The sequence below is a fragment of the Dendrobates tinctorius genome, unplaced genomic scaffold, assembly GCF_039654945.1.
Source record: "Dendrobates tinctorius isolate UK_male_01 unplaced genomic scaffold, ASM3965494v1 ptg000102l, whole genome shotgun sequence".
NCBI lineage: Eukaryota > Metazoa > Chordata > Amphibia > Anura > Dendrobatidae > Dendrobates > Dendrobates tinctorius.
The window spans coordinates 37,060,028-37,073,702 of NW_027361770.1; the positions used below are offsets into that span (position 1 = coordinate 37,060,028).

At 46.2% G+C, this 13,675-nt stretch overlaps 1 protein-coding gene across 1 annotated transcript in view; it reads right to left on the reverse strand.

The window, feature by feature from the left end:
- Positions 1-13,675, reverse strand: part of CHMP5 (charged multivesicular body protein 5) — an 83,842-nt gene that overhangs the window by 68,928 nt on the left and 1,239 nt on the right. The window lies entirely within an intron of this gene.

Consider the following 13,675-nt stretch of genomic DNA (forward strand, 5'->3'; position numbering starts at 1 on the left):
TGGTGTGTGTGTGTATAGAATTTACAGTGGCTGTGTGTGTAGACATTACAGTGCTGGTGTGTGTATGTAGACATTACAGTGCTGGTGTGTGTGTGTATAGACATTACAGTGGCTGTGTGTGTGTAGACATTACAGTGCTGGTGTGTGTATAGACATTACAGTGGCTGTGTGTATAGACATTACAGTGGCTGTGTGTGTATAGACATTACAGTGCTGGTTGTGTGTGTGTGTGTGTGTGTGGACATTACAGTGCTGGTGTGTGTGTGTGTGTATAGACATTACAGTGGCTGTGTGTGTATAGACATTACAGTGGCTGTGTGTGTATAGACATTACAGTGGCTGTGTGTGTATAGACATTACAGTGGCTGTGTGTGTATAGACATTACAGTGGCTGTGTGTGTATAGACATTACAGTGGCTGTGTGTGTATAGACATTACAGTGGCTGTGTGTGTATAGACATTACAGTGGCTGTGTGTGTATAGACATTACAGTGCTGGTTGTGTGTGTGTGTGTTGACATTACAGTGCTGGTGTGTGTGTGTGTATAGACATTACAGTGGCAGAGTGTGTGTGTAGACATTACAGTGCTGGTGTGTGTGTATAGACATTACAGTGGCTGTGTGTGTGTAGACATTACAGTGCTGGTGTGTGTGTGTATAGACATTACAGTGGCTGTGTGTGTAGACATTACAGTGCTGGTGTGTGTATGTGGACATTACAGTGCTGGTGTGTGTGTATAGACATTACAGTGGCTGTGTGTGTGTAGACATTACAGTGCTGGTGTGTGTGTAGACATTACAGTGCTGGTGTGTGTGTATAGACATTACAGTGGCTGTGTGTGTGTAGACATTACAGTGCTGGTGTGTGTGTAGACATTACAGTGGCTGTGTGCGTGTGTGTAGACATTACAGTACTGGTGTGTGTAGACATTACAGTGGCGGTGTGTGTAGACATTACAGTGGCGGTGTGTGTGTGTAGACATTACAGTGCTGGTGTGTGTGTGTAGACATTACAGTGCTGGTGTGTGTGTGTAGACATTACAGTACTGGTGTGTGTGTGTGTAGACATTACAGTACTGGTGTGTGTAGACATTACAGTGGCTGTGTGTGTAGACATTACAGTGGCTGTGTGTGTAGACATTACAGTGGCTGTGTGTGTGTGTAGACATTACAGTGCTGGTGTGTGTGTGTAGACATTACAGTACTGGTGTGTGTGTGTGTAGACATTACAGTACTGGTGTGTGTAGACATTACAGTGGCTGTGTGTGTAGACATTACAGTGGGTGTGTGTGTGTGTGTGTAGACATTACAGTGGCTGTGTGCGTGTGTGTGTAGACATTACAGTGCTGGTGTGTGTGTGTGTAGACATTACAGTGCTGGTGTGTGTGTGTAGACATTACAGTGCTGGTGTGTGTGTGTGTAGACATTACAGTGCTGGTGTGTGTGTGTGTAGACATTACAGTGCTAGTGTGTGTGTATAGACATTACAGTGCTGGTGTGTGTGTATAGACATTACAGTGCTGGTGTGTGTGTAGACATTACAGTGCTAGTGTGTTTGTGTGTGTGTAGACATTACAGTACTGGTGTGTGTAGACATTACAGTGGCTGTGTGTGTAGACATTACAGTGGCTGTGTGTGTGTGTGTGTAGACATTACAGTGCTGTTGTGTGTGTGTAGACATTACAGTGGCTGTGTGTGTGTAGACATTACAGTGGCTGTGTGTGTGTAGACATTACAGTGGCTGTGTGCGTGTGTGTAGACATTACAGTGGCTGTGTGCGTGTGTGTGTATAGACATTACAGTGCTGGTGTGTGTGTGTATAGACATTACAGTGCTAGTGTGTGTGTATAGACATTACAGTGCTAGTGTGTGTGTGTAGAGATTACAGTGCTGGTGTGTGTGTAGACATTACAGTGTTAGTGTGCTTGTGTGTGTAGACATTACAGTGCTGGTGTGTGTGTGTAGACATTACAGTGCTGGTGTGTGTGTGTAGACATTACAGTGCTGGTGTGTGTGTGTAGACATTACAGTGCTGGTGTGTGTGTGTAGACATTACAGTGCTGGTGTGTGTGTGTAGACATTACAGTGGCTGTGTGTGTGTGTAGACATTACAGTGCTGGTGTGTGTGTGTAGACATTACAGTGGCAGTGTGTGTGTGTAGACATTACAGTGCTAGTGTGTGTGTGTGGACATTACAGTGCTGGTGTGTGTGTGTAGACATTACAGTGCTGGTGTGTGTGTGTAGACATTACAGTGCTGGTGTGTGTGTGTAGACATTACAGTGCTGGTGTGTGTGTGTGTAGACATTACAGTGCTGGTGTGTGTGTGTGTGTGTATAGACATTACAGTGCTAGTGTGTGTGTGTGTGTGGACATTACAGTGCTGGTGTGTGTGTGTAGACATTACAGTGCTGGTTTGTGTGTGTAGACATTACAGTGCTGGTGTGTGTGTGTAGACATTACAGTGCTGGTGTGTGTGTAGACATTACAGTGCTGGTGTGTGTGTGTAGACATTACAGTGCTGGTGTGTGTGTGTGTGTAGACATTACAGTGCTAGTGTGTGTGTGTGTAGACATTACAGTGCTGGTGTGTGTGTGTGTAGACATTACAGTGCTGGTGTGTGTGTGTGTAGACATTACAGTGCTAGTGTGTGTGTGTGTGTGTGTAGACATTACAGTGCTAGTGTGTGTGTGTGTGTGTATAGACATTACAGTGCTGGTGTGTGTGTGTAGACATTACAGTGCTGGTGTGTGTGTGTGTAGACATTACAGTACTGGTGTGTGTAGACATTACAGTTGCTGTGTGTGTAGACATTACAGTGGCTGTGTGCGTGTGTGTGTAGACATTACAGTGGCTGTGTGCGTGTGTGTGTAGACATTACAGTGCTGGTGTGTGTGTGTGTGTATAGACATTACAGTGCTAGTGTGTGTGTATAGACATTACAGTGCTGGTGTGTGTGTGTGTGTGTGTAGAGATTACAGTGCTGGTGTGTGTGTGTGTGTGTAGACATTACAGTTCTGGTGTGTGTGTGTGTGTGTAGACATTACAGTTCTGGTGTGTGTGTGTAGACATTACAGTGGCAGTGTGTGTGTGTGTGTAGACATTACAGTGGCAGTGTGTGTGTGTGTGTGTAGACATTACAGTGGCAGTGTGTGTGTGTGTGTAGACATTACAGTGCTGGTGTGTGTGTGTGTGTAGACATTACAGTGCTGGTGTGTGTGTGTGTAGACATTACAGTGCTGGTGTGTGTGTGTGTAGACATTACAGTGCTGGTGTGTGTGTGTGTAGACATTACAGTGCTGGTGTGTGTGTGTGTAGACATTACAGTGCTAGTGTGTGTGTGTGTGTGTGTAGACATTACAGTGCTGGTGTGTGTGTGTGTGTGTGTGTGTATACATTACAGTGCTGGTGTGTGTGTGTAGACATTACAGTGCTGGTGTGTGTGTGTAGACATTACAGTGCTGGTGTGTGTGTGTGTGTGTGTAGACATTACAGTGCTGGTGTGTGTGTGTGTGTGTAGACATTACAGTGCTGGTGTGTGTGTGTGTGTGTGTGTGTAGACATTACAGTGCTGGTGTGTGTGTGTGTGTGTAGACATTACAGTGCTGGTGTGTGTGTAGACATTACAATGCTGGTGTGTGTGTGTGTAGACATTACAGTGCTGGTGTGTGTGTAGACATTACAGTGCTGGTGTGTGTGTGTGTAGACATTACAGTGCTGGTGTGTGTGTGTGTGTGTGTGTAGACATTACAGTCCTGGTGTGTGTGTGTGTGTGTGTGTGTAGACATTACAGTCCTGGTGTGTGTGTGTGTAGACATTACAGTCCTGGTGTGTGTGTGTGTAGACATTACAGTCCTGGTGTGTGTAGACATTACAGTGCTGGTGTGTGTGTGTAGACATTACAGTGGCGGTGTGTGTTGACATTACAGTGCTGGTGTGTGTGTGTGTAGACATTACAGTGCTGGTGTGTGTGTGTGTGGACATTACAGTGCTGGTGTGTGTGTGTGTAGACATTACAGTGCTGGTGTGTGTGTGTGTGTGTGTAGACATTACAGTGGCTGTGTGTGTGTGTGTGTGTAGACATTACAGTGCTGGTGTGTGTGTGTAGACATTACAGTGCTAGTGTGTGTGTGTGGACATTACAGTGCTGGTGTGTGTGTGTAGACATTACAGTGCTGGTGTGTGTGTGTAGACATTACAGTGCTGGTGTGTGTGTGTAGACATTACAGTGCTGGTTTGTGTGTGTAGACATTACAGTGCTGGTGTGTGTGTGTAGACATTACAGTGCTGGTGTGTGTGTGTAGACATTACAGTGCTGGTGTGTGTGTAGACATTACAGTGCTGGTGTGTGTGTGTAGACATTACAGTGCTGGTGTGTGTGTGTAGACATTACAGTGCTAGTGTGTGTGTGTGTGTAGACATTACAGTGCTGGTGTGTGTGTGTGTGTAGACATTACAGTGCTGGTGTGTGTGTGTGTAGACATTACAGTGCTAGTGTGTGTGTGTGTGTGTATAGACATTACAGTGCTAGTGTGTGTGTGTGTGTGTAGACATTACAGTGCTGGTGTGTGTGTGTGTGTGTGTATAGACATTACAGTGCTGGTGTGTGTGTGTAGACATTACAGTACTGGTGTGTGTAGACATTACAGTGGCTGTGTGTGTAGACATTACAGTGGCTGTGTGTGTAGACATTACAGTGGCTGTGTGTGTGTGTAGACATTACAGTGCTGTTGTGTGTGTGTAGACATTACAGTGGCTGTGTGTGTAGACATTACAGTGGCTGTGTGCGTGTGTGTGTAGACATTACAGTGGCTGTGTGCGTGTGTGTGTAGACATTACAGTGGCTGTGTGCGTGTGTGTGTAGACATTACAGTGGCTGTGTGCGTGTGTGTGTATAGACATTACAGTGCTTGTGTGTGTATAGACATTACAGTGCTGGTGTGTGTGTGTGTGTGTGTAGAGATTACAGTGCTGGTGTGTGTGTGTGTGTGTAGACATTACAGTTCTGGTGTGTGTGTGTAGACATTACAGTTCTGGTGTGTGTGTGTAGACATTACAGTGGCAGTGTGTGTGTGTAGACATTACAGTGGCAGTGTGTGTGTGTGTGTGTGTGTAGACATTACAGTGCTAGTGTGTGTGTGTGTGGACATTACAGTGCTGGTGTGTGTGTGTGTGGACATTACAGTGCTGGTGTGTGTGTGTGTGTGTGTGTGTGTGTGTAGACATTACAGTGCTAGTGTGTGTGTGTGTGTAGACATTACAGTGCTGGTGTGTGTGTGTGTGTGTAGACATTACAGTGCTGGTGTGTGTGTGTGTAGACATTACAGTGCTGGTGTGTGTGTGTGTAGACATTACAGTGCTAGTGTGTGTGTGTGTGTGTAGACATTACAGTGCTGGTGTGTGTGTGTGTGTGTGTGTAGACATTACAGTGCTGGTGTGTGTGTGTGTGTAGACATTACAGTGCTGGTGTGTGTGTGTGTGTGTGTGTGTGTGTGTAGACATTACAGTGCTGGTATGTGTGTGTGTGTAGACATTACAGTGCTGGTGTGTGTGTGTGTGTAGACATTACAGTGCTGGTGTGTGTGTGTGTAGACATTACAGTGCTGGTGTGTGTGTGTTTGTAGACATTACAGTCCTGGTGTGTGTGTGTGTGTAGACATTACAGTCCTGGTGTGTGTGTGTGTGTGTGTGTGTGTAGACATTACAGTCCTGGTGTGTGTGTGTGTAGACATTACAGTCCTGGTGTGTGTAGACATTACAGTGCTGGTGTGTGTGTGTAGACATTACAGTGGCGGTGTGTGTTGACATTACAGTGCTGGTGTGTGTGTGTGTAGACATTACAGTGCTGGTGTGTGTGTGTGTGGCCATTACAGTGCTGGTGTGTGTGTGTGTAGACATTACAGTGCTGGTGTGTGTGTGTGTAGACATTACAGTGCTGGTGTGTGTGTGTGTGTGTAGACATTACAGTCCTGGTGTGTGTGTGTGTGTGTAGACATTACAGTCCTGGTGTGTGTGTAGACATTACAGTCCTGGTGTGTGTGTGTGTGTATAGACATTACAGTCCTGGTGTGCGTAGACATTACAGTGCTGGTGTGTGTGTGTAGACATTACAGTGCTGGTGTGTGTGTGTGTAGACATTACAGTCCTGGTGTGTGTGTGTGTGTGTAGACATTACAGTCCTGGTGTGTGTGTGTGTGTGTAGACATTACAGTCCTGGTGTGTGTGTGTGTGTAGACATTACAGTCCTGGTGTGTGTAGACATTACAGTGGCGGTGTGTGTTGACATTACAGTGCTGGTGTGTGTGTGTGTAGACATTACAGTGCTGGTGTGTGTGTGTGTAGACATTACAGTCCTGGTGTGTGTGTGTGTGTGTGTAGACATTACAGTCCTGGTGTGTGTGTGTGTGTGTGTAGACATTACAGTCCTGGTGTGTGTGTGTGTGTAGACATTACAGTCCTGGTGTGTGTAGACATTACAGTGGCGGTGTGTGTAGACATTACAGTGCTGGTGTGTGTAGACATTACAGTGCTGGTGTGTGTGTGTGTAGACATTACAGTGCTGGTGTGTGTGTGTAGACATTACAGTGCTGGTGTGTGTGTGTGTGTGTAGACATTACAGTGCTGGTGTGTGTGTATAGACATTACAGTGCTGGTGTGTGTGTAGACATTACAGTGCTAGTGTGTTTGTGTGTGTGTAGACATTACAGTACTGGTGTGTGTAGACATTACAGTGGCTGTGTGTGTAGACATTACAGTGGCTGTGTGTGTGTGTGTGTAGACATTACAGTGCTGTTGTGTGTGTGTAGACATTACAGTGGCTGTGTGTGTGTAGACATTACAGTGGCTGTGTGCGTGTGTGTAGACATTACAGTGGCTGTGTGCGTGTGTGTGTATAGACATTACAGTGCTGGTGTGTGTGTGTATAGACATTACAGTGCTAGTGTGTGTGTATAGACATTACAGTGCTAGTGTGTGTGTGTGTGTGTAGAGATTACAGTGCTGGTGTGTGTGTAGACATTACAGTGTTAGTGTGCTTGTGTGTGTAGACATTACAGTGCTGGTGTGTGTGTGTAGACATTACAGTGCTGGTGTGTGTGTGTAGACATTACAGTGCTGGTGTGTGTGTGTAGACATTACAGTGCTGGTGTGTGTGTGTAGACATTACAGTGCTGGTGTGTGTGTGTAGACATTACAGTGGCTGTGTGTGTGTGTAGACATTACAGTGCTGGTGTGTGTGTGTAGACATTACAGTGGCAGTGTGTGTGTGTAGACATTACAGTGCTAGTGTGTGTGTGTGGACATTACAGTGCTAGTGTGTGTGTGTGGACATTACAGTGCTGGTGTGTGTGTGTAGACATTACAGTGCTGGTGTGTGTGTGTAGACATTACAGTGCTGGTGTGTGTGTGTAGACATTACAGTGCTGGTGTGTGTGTGTGTAGACATTACAGTGCTGGTGTGTGTGTGTGTGTGTGTGTGTGTATAGACATTACAGTGCTAGTGTGTGTGTGTGTGTGGACATTACAGTGCTGGTGTGTGTGTGTAGACATTACAGTGCTGGTTTGTGTGTGTAGACATTACAGTGCTGGTGTGTGTGTGTAGACATTACAGTGCTGGTGTGTGTGTAGACATTACAGTGCTGGTGTGTGTGTGTGTGTAGACATTACAGTGCTAGTGTGTGTGTGTGTGTAGACATTACAGTGCTGGTGTGTGTGTGTGTGTAGACATTACAGTGCTGGTGTGTGTGTGTAGACATTACAGTGCTGGTGTGTGTGTGTGTAGACATTACAGTGCTAGTGTGTGTGTGTGTGTGTAGACATTACAGTGCTAGTGTGTGTGTGTGTGTGTGTAGACATTACAGTGCTGGTGTGTGTGTGTGTGTGTGTGTGTGTATAGACATTACAGTGCTGGTGTGTGTGTGTAGACATTACAGTGCTGGTGTGTGTGTGTGTAGACATTACAGTACTGGTGTGTGTAGACATTACAGTGGCTGTGTGTGTAGACATTACAGTGGCTGTGTGTGTGTAGACATTACAGTGCTGTTGTGTGTGTGTAGACATTACAGTGGCTGTGTGTGTAGACATTACAGTGGCTGTGTGCGTGTGTGTGTAGACATTACAGTGGCTGTGTGCGTGTGTGTGTAGACCTTACAGTGCTGGTGTGTGTGTATAGACATTACAGTGCTAGTGTGTGTGTATAGACATTACAGTGCTGGTGTGTGTGTGTGTGTGTGTGTGTAGAGATTACAGTGCTGGTGTGTGTGTGTGTGTATAGACATTACAGTTCTGGTGTGTGTGTGTGTGTGTGTAGACATTACAGTTCTGGTGTGTGTGTGTAGACATTACAGTGGCAGTGTGTGTGTGTGTGTAGACATTACAGTGGCAGTGTGTGTGTGTGTGTAGACATTACAGTGGCAGTGTGTGTGTGTGTGTAGACATTACAGTGCTGGTGTGTGTGTGTGTGTAGACATTACAGTGCTGGTGTGTGTGTGTGTGTAGACATTACAGTGCTGGTGTGTGTGTGTGTAGACATTACAGTGCTAGTGTGTGTGTGTGTAGACATTACAGTGCTGGTGTGTGTGTGTGTGTGTGTGTGTAGACATTACAGTGCTGGTGTGTGTGTGTAGACATTACAGTGCTGGTGTGTGTGTGTGTGTGTAGACATTACAGTGCTGGTGTGTGTGTGTAGACATTACAGTGCTGGTGTGTGTGTGTGTGTGTGTGTGTGTGTGTGTGTAGACATTACAGTGCTGGTGTGTGTGTGTGTGTGTAGACATTACAGTGCTGGTGTGTGTGTAGACATTACAATGCTGGTGTGTGTGTGTGTAGACATTACAGTGCTGGTGTGTGTGTGGACATTACAGTGCTGGTGTGTGTGTGTGTAGACATTACAGTGCTGGTGTGTGTGTGTGTGTGTAGACATTACAGTCCTGGTGTGTGTGTGTGTGTGTGTGTGTGTAGACATTACAGTCCTGGTGTGTGTGTGTGTAGACATTACAGTCCTGGTGTGTGTGTGTGTAGACATTACAGTCCTGGTGTGTGTAGACATTACAGTGCTGGTGTGTGTGTGTAGACATTACAGTGGCGGTGTGTGTTGACATTACAGTGCTGGTGTGTGTGTGTGTAGACATTACAGTGCTGGTGTGTGTGTGTGTGGACATTACAGTGCTGGTGTGTGTGTGTGTAGACATTACAGTGCTGGTGTGTGTGTGTGTGTAGACATTACAGTGGCTGTGTGTGTGTGTGTGTGTGTAGACATTACAGTGCTGGTGTGTGTGTGTAGACATTACAGTGGCAGTGTGTGTGTGTGTAGACATTACAGTGCTAGTGTGTGTGTGTGGACATTACAGTGCTGGTGTGTGTGTGTAGACATTACAGTGCTGGTGTGTGTGTGTAGACATTACAGTGCTGGTTTGTGTGTGTAGACATTACAGTGCTGGTGTGTGTGTGTAGACATTACAGTGCTGGTGTGTGTGTGTAGACATTACAGTGCTGGTGTGTGTGTAGACATTACAGTGCTGGTGTGTGTGTGTAGACATTACAGTGCTGGTGTGTGTGTGTGTGTGTAGACATTACAGTGCTAGTGTGTGTGTGTGTGTGTAGACATTACAGTGCTGGTGTGTGTGTGTGTGTAGACATTACAGTGCTGGTGTGTGTGTGTGTAGACATTACAGTGCTAGTGTGTGTGTGTGTGTATAGACATTACAGTGCTAGTGTGTGTGTGTGTGTGTGTAGACATTACAGTGCTGGTGTGTGTGTGTGTGTGTGTATAGACATTACAGTGCTGGTGTGTGTGTGTAGACATTACAGTACTGGTGTGTGTAGACATTACAGTGGCTGTGTGTGTAGACATTACAGTGGCTGTGTGTGTAGACATTACAGTGGCTGTGTGTGTAGACATTACAGTGCTGTTGTGTGTGTGTAGACATTACAGTGGCTGTGTGTGTAGACATTACAGTGGCTGTGTGCGTGTGTGTGTAGACATTACAGTGGCTGTGTGCGTGTGTGTGTAGACATTACAGTGGCTGTGTGCGTGTGTGTGTATAGACATTACAGTGCTTGTGTGTGTATAGACATTACAGTGCTGGTGTGTGTGTGTGTGTGTGTAGAGATTACAGTGCTGGTGTGTGTGTGTGTAGACATTACAGTTCTGGTGTGTGTGTGTAGACATTACAGTTCTGGTGTGTGTGTGTAGACATTACAGTGGCAGTGTGTGTGTGTAGACATTACAGTGGCAGTGTGTGTGTGTGTGTGTAGACATTACAGTGGCAGTGTGTGTGTGTGTGGACATTACAGTGCTGGTGTGTGTGTGTGTGGACATTACAGTGCTGGTGTGTGTGTGTGTGTGTGTGTGTAGACATTACAGTGCTAGTGTGTGTGTGTGTGTAGACATTACAGTGCTGGTGTGTGTGTGTGTGTGTAGACATTACAGTGCTGGTGTGTGTGTGTGTAGACATTACAGTGCTGGTGTGTGTGTGTGTAGACATTACAGTGCTAGTGTGTGTGTGTGTGTGTGTGTAGACATTACAGTGCTGGTGTGTGTGTGTGTGTAGACATTACAGTGCTGGTGTGTGTGTGTGTGTGTGTGTGTAGACATTACAGTGCTGGTGTGTGTGTGTGTGTGTGTGTAGACATTACAGTGCTGGTATGTGTGTGTGTGTAGACATTACAGTGCTGGTGTGTGTGTGTGTGTAGACATTACAGTGCTGGTGTGTGTGTGTGTAGACATTACAGTGCTGGTGTGTGTGTGTGTGTAGACATTACAGTCCTGGTGTGTGTGTGTGTGTGTAGACATTACAGTCCTGGTGTGTGTAGACATTACAGTGCTGGTGTGTGTAGACATTACAGTGGCGGTGTGTGTAGACATTACAGTGCTGGTGTGTGTGTGTGTGTGTAGACATTACAGTGCTGGTGTGTGTGTGTAGACATTACAGTGCTGGTGTGTGTGTGTGTAGACATTACAGTGCTGGTGTGTGTGTGTGTAGACATTACAGTGGCGGTGTGTGTTGACATTACAGTGCTGGTGTGTGTGTGTGTAGACATTACAGTCCTGGTGTGTGTGTGTGTAGACATTACAGTCCTGGTGTGTGTGTAGACATTACAGTCCTGGTGTGTGTGTGTGTGTGTAGACATTACAGTCCTGGTGTGTGTGTGTGTAGACATTACAGTCCTGGTGTGTGTAGACATTACAGTGGCGGTGTGTGTTGACATTACAGTGCTGGTGTGTGTGTGTGTAGACATTACAGTGCTGGTGTGTGTGTGTGTAGACATTACAGTCCTGGTGTGTGTGTGTGTGTGTAGACATTACAGTCCTGGTGTGTGTGTGTGTGTGTGTAGACATTACAGTCCTGGTGTGTGTGTGTGTGTAGACATTACAGTCCTGGTGTGTGTAGACATTACAGTGGCGGTGTGTGTAGACATTACAGTGCTGGTGTGTGTAGACATTACAGTGCTGGTGTGTGTGTGTGTAGACATTACAGTGCTGGTGTGTGTGTGTAGACATTACAGTGCTGGTGTGTGTGTGTGTGTAGACATTACAGTGCTGGTGTGTGTGTGTGTAGACATTACAGTCCTGGTGTGTGTGTGTGTGTAGACATTACAGTCCTGGTGTGTGTGTGTGTGTAGACATTACAGTCCTGGTGTGTGTGTGTGTAGACATTACAGTCCTGGTGTGTGTAGACATTACAGTCCTGGTGTGTGTAGACATTACAGTCCTGGTGTGTGTGTAGACATTACAGTGGCGGTGTGTGTTGACATTACAGTGCTGGTGTGTGTGTGTGTAGACATTACAGTGCTGGTGTGTGTGTGTAGACATTACAGTGCTGGTGTGTGTGTGTGTGTAGACATTACAGTGCTGGTGTGTGTGTGTGTGTGTGTAGACATTACAGTGCTGGTGTGTGTGTGTGTAGACATTACAGTGCTGGTGTGTGTGTGTAGACATTACAGTGGCGGTGAGTGTTGACATTACAGTGCTGGTGTGTGTGTGTGTAGACATTACAGTCCTGGTGTGTGTGTGTGTGGACATTACAGTGCTGGTGTGTGTGTGTGTGTAGACATTACAGTCCTGGTGTGTGTGTGTGGACATTACAGTGCTGGTGTGTGTGTGTAGACATTACAGTCCTGGTGTGTGTGTGTGTGTGTGTGTGTAGACATTACAGTCCTGGTGTGTGTAGACATTACAGTGCTGGTGTGTGTGTGTAGACATTACAGTCCTGGTGTGTGTGTGTAGACATTACAGTGGCGGTGTGTGTTGACATTACAGTGCTGGTGTGTGTGTAGACATTACAGTCCTGGTGTGTGTGTGTGGACATTACAGTGCTGGTGTGTGTGTGTGTAGACATTACAGTCCTGGTGTGTGTGGACATTACAGTGCTGGTGTGTGTGTGTGTAGACATTACAGTCCTGGTGTGTGTGGACATTACAGTGCTGGTGTGTGTGTGTGTAGACATTACAGTCCTGGTGTGTGTGTGTGGACATTACAGTCCTGGTGTGTGTGTGTAGACATTACAGTCCTGGTGTGTGTGTGTAGACATTACAGTGCTGGTGTGTGTGTGTGTAGACATTACAGTCCTGGTGTGTGTAGACATTACAGTGCTGGTGTGTGTGTGTGTGTTGACATTACAGTGCTGGTGTGTGTTGACATTACAGTGCTGGTGTGTGTGTGTGTAGACATTACAGTCCTGGTGTGTGTGTGTGTAGACATTACAGTCCTGGTGTGTGTAGACATTACAGTGCTGGTGTGTGTGTGTGTGTTGACATTACAGTGCTGGTGTGTGTTGACATTACAGTGCTGGTGTGTGTGTGTGTGGACATTACAGTGCTGGTGTGTGTGTAGACATTACAGTCCTGGTGTGTGTGTAGACATTACAGTCCTGGTGTGTGTAGACATTACAGTGCTGGTGTGTGTGTGTAGACATTACAGTCCTGGTGTGTGTGTGTAGACATTACAGTGGCGGTGTGTGTTGACATTACAGTGCTGGTGTGTGTGTGTAGACATTACAGTGCTGGTGTGTGTGTGTAGACATTACAGTGCTGGTGTGTGTGTGTGTAGACATTACAGTCCTGGTGTGTGTAGACATTACAGTGCTGGTGTGTGTGTGTGTGTTGACATTACAGTGCTGGTGTGTGTTGACATTACAGTGCTGGTGTGTGTGTGTGTAGACATTACAGTCCTGGTGTGTGTGTGTGTAGACATTACAGTCCTGGTGTGTGTAGACATTACAGTGCTGGTGTGTGTGTGTGTGTTGACATTACAGTGCTGGTGTGTGTTGACATTACAGTGCTGGTGTGTGTGTGTGTGGACATTACAGTGCTGGTGTGTGTGTGTAGACATTACAGTCCTGGTGTGTGTGTGTGTGTGTGTGTGTAGACATTACAGTCCTGGTGTGTGTAGACATTACAGTGCTGGTGTGTGTGTGTAGACATTACAGTCCTGGTGTGTGTGTGTAGACATTACAGTGGCGGTGTGTGTTGACATTACAGTGCTGGTGTGTGTGTAGACATTACAGTCCTGGTGTGTGTGTGTGGACATTACAGTGCTGGTGTGTGTGTGTGTAGACATTACAGTCCTGGTGTGTGTGGACATTACAGTGCTGGTGTGTGTGTGTGTAGACATTACAGTCCTGGTGTGTGTGGACATTACAGTGCTGGTGTGTGTGTGTGTAGACATTACAGTCCTGG